The 3,208-nt window shown below is 37.8% G+C and overlaps 1 non-coding gene across 1 annotated transcript; it reads left to right on the top strand.

Moving 5' to 3' along the window:
* The first annotated feature begins 1,655 nt into the window (after positions 1-1,655).
* Positions 1,656-1,730, top strand: TRNAE-UUC (transfer RNA glutamic acid (anticodon UUC)). The gene has a single exon. It is a non-coding gene; the product is annotated as a tRNA-Glu (tRNA).
* Positions 1,731-3,208: the final 1,478 nt, after the last annotated feature.

The raw sequence follows: 3,208 nt of genomic DNA, 5'->3' as shown, positions 1-3,208 counted from the left end.
CATTTCCTCTGAGTGTTTGCACAGAAAAGATGTTAAGTGTGGTAAATGAGAAGCATGGGTTAAAACAAACAATCCACTGTGTTGAGAGAAAGATGAACTGGAAAGATTTTTGCTGGCTATTACAAGACTCATCTGGTCACAAAAAAGCACAATCTTACCCTGTATCTGTTACCATGCAAAACCCTATTTTCTGGGGGATATCAGGAATTTTAAAAGTTCGATGACACCAGAGAATAGTGTGTTTGTATTTGCAGAATCTCTTCCACAGGAAAGCCACCTCTCCCAAACTCCACATTGTCTATTTGTTATCCAGTCACAGTGTTGTGTGCATGACTAAAGTGAGGTAAAAAATTTTGGCTGAGACTTGACAGAAGTGCATGGTATCAACCCTTCCTAGCGGAGAAGGTTAGGTAGGGAAGCTGGAGTTCTACTTTCTCCTTGTAGGAACTAGGAGGCACCCATCCCATCCCTGAACCATGCCAGAGTGGCATCAGAGGAAGCCAACTAAAAGATAAGATATAAATAAGATTCAGAGTCTTATAATATAATACCCCAGAAGTGAGTGTTTCAGCAAAAAATTACTAATTCTTCCAAGAACCAGGAACATCTCAAACTAAATTTTTAAAAATTTCTGAAGGCCAACACTGAGATAAACAAAATATTAAAAACAGTCATCATAAAAATTCTTCAATAAGTAATTATGAGTAATAATAAGTAATCAATAAGTAATCATTTGAAAAGTGAAGAAAAGCAGAAAATCTCAGCAGAAAAATAGAATATCTTAAAAAATAAGTAAATATATAGAACTAAATGGAAATTATAGAACTGAAAAATAGTAAATACAATTAAAAACACAATAAATTAGCTCAACTGCTGAAGGAAGGGAGCAGAGGAAGAGAATTGGTAAATTGGAAGATAAAATAATTAAAATTACCAAATCTGAGGAACAGAAAGGAAAAAATTTAAAAGAAAAGGAACAGAGGCTCAGGGATGAGTGAAAATGTAACGAGAGGGCTTCCCTGGTGGTGCAGTGGTTAAGAATCTGCCTGCCAGTGCAGGGGACACAGGTTCGATCCTTGCCCTGGAGGATCCCACATGCTGAGGAGCAACTAAGCCCCTGCACAACAACTACTAAGCCTGCGCTCTAGAGCCTTTGAGCCACAGCTCTTGAGCCCACGTGCCACAACTAGTGAAGTCCACACACCTAGAGCCCTCGCTCTGCAATGAGAAAAGCCACCGCAATGAGAAGGCCACACACTGCAACAAAGAGTAGCCCCACGCTCACCACAACTAGAGAAAGCCCAGGCACAGCAACAAAGACCCAATGCAGCCGACAAATTAATTAATTAATTTATTAAAACAATTTTTTAAAAATGTAACAAGAGAGCTGATACTCATGTTACCAAACTTTCAGAAAGAGAAAAGGGGATGGAGCTTAAAAAAAAGGGATTCGAAGAAATAATGTCTAAAAACTTCTGAAACATTTTGAAGAAAATAAACCTACAAATTCAAGAAGCTGAGCAAATTCCACACTGCATACACCTTAAAAACTCTACACCAAGAATATAGAAATAAAACTTCTGAAAAATAAAGACAAAGGAAAAAATCTCAAAATTAGAAAGGCATGACAGCTTAGAAAAACTATTTGAGGGAATTCCCTGGTGGTCCAGTGGTTAGGACTTAGCACTTTCATTGCTGAGGGGGCCCAGGTTCAATCCCTGGTCAGGGAACTAAGTTCCTGCGAACCATGCAGCATGGCCTAAAAAGAAACAAACAAACAACAACAACAAAACAACTACTTGAATTACAGCAGTTTTATTATTAGAAACAATGGAGGGCAGGAGGAGGTAGCACAACATTTTTCTAATGCTGAAAGAAAATCCAGTATACTATAATACTGTTAATCCAGTATTCTATATCCAGCAAAATTCTCCTCCTCCTGAGTTTTCTAAACTATGTTTGATGGTTGAAATAAGACATAATACTAGGGGGCTTCCTAGGTGGCGCAGTGGTTAAGAATCCGCCTGCCAATGCAGAGGTCACGGGTTCGATCCCAGCTCCAGGAAGATCCCACATGCCGCGGAGCAACATAATCCCGTGTGCCAAAAAAAAAAAAAAAAAAAAAGACATAATACTGTCTGATGTGCTTCAAAATGTATGTAAAAAAAATATTTAAGATAATTCTTTTCAAGAAAACTAAAGAGAGGTAAGGTTTATAGATTTTACTTGAAGGGGTAAAATGATGACATCAGGAAACTTGAGATTATATATATTACCTTCAGCAACCACTAAAAAAGCTATGCAAATTCATAAACACTATAGAAAAATAAAAATACAGTTCTAAAAAATGTTCAAGTATCTAGAGTAAGGCAGGAAAAAGAAAAAACAGGAAAAAAATCCCACAGAAACCACCATAACACAAAAAGCATACTTAACCCCTGAAATATCAATATTTTAATTAAATGTAAATGGTCTAAATATACTAGAAGATTTCTGGCCTCCACTGGAAGTGAAACTGCCACTATAAATCATCAGAAGGGAAAAGCAAATAAGATTTACACCATCTTCCTATATTCTGTCTGGTTATTGATTAGTGAGCATTTGGCTTTGTGTGGTGAAGTTCTGAGCCTATATGTGCTTTCCAAAAATTGCAGAATTCACCAAGAGTTACAATATTAACAACCACAATGCAAAGTAGTATCCAAGGCTATACATTTCTAAGACTAAACATTATGTCAATGCAGAACCAGAATGTAAACTTAGGACAACAGACCCATTTTTTTTTTAAGCTTTATTGGAATATAATTGCTTTACACTGTTGTGCCAGTTTTTGCTGTACAACAAAGTGAATCAGCTGTATTTATACATATATCCCCATATCCTCTCCCTCCCGCGACTCCCTCCCACCCTCCCTATCCCAGCCCTCTAAGTCATCACCCATCATCCAGTTGCTCTCCCTGTGTTACGCAGCAGCTTCCCACTGGCTGCTTCTTAACCCCTCCATAAAGTCTGCCATAAGGAGTTTATTGTCTAGTCAGGAAGAGTGTTAAAGAGAAAAATACATATTCATGACACTTGCTGAAGATGCTAAGACAGGCTTTATTCAAGAAGTATCATGGCAACTGGTGTGGAGTCCACTGAAATGTGGTTTTACACTTGGAAAGAGAGGTTGGACTCTATTCTGAATACAGTATGGGCAGGTAGGAAT

The sequence above is a fragment of the Hippopotamus amphibius genome, chromosome 16, assembly GCF_030028045.1.
Source record: "Hippopotamus amphibius kiboko isolate mHipAmp2 chromosome 16, mHipAmp2.hap2, whole genome shotgun sequence".
NCBI lineage: Eukaryota > Metazoa > Chordata > Mammalia > Artiodactyla > Hippopotamidae > Hippopotamus > Hippopotamus amphibius.
Note: the sequence above shows the minus strand (reverse complement) of the source record. Positions and strands in the feature narration are given on the sequence as shown.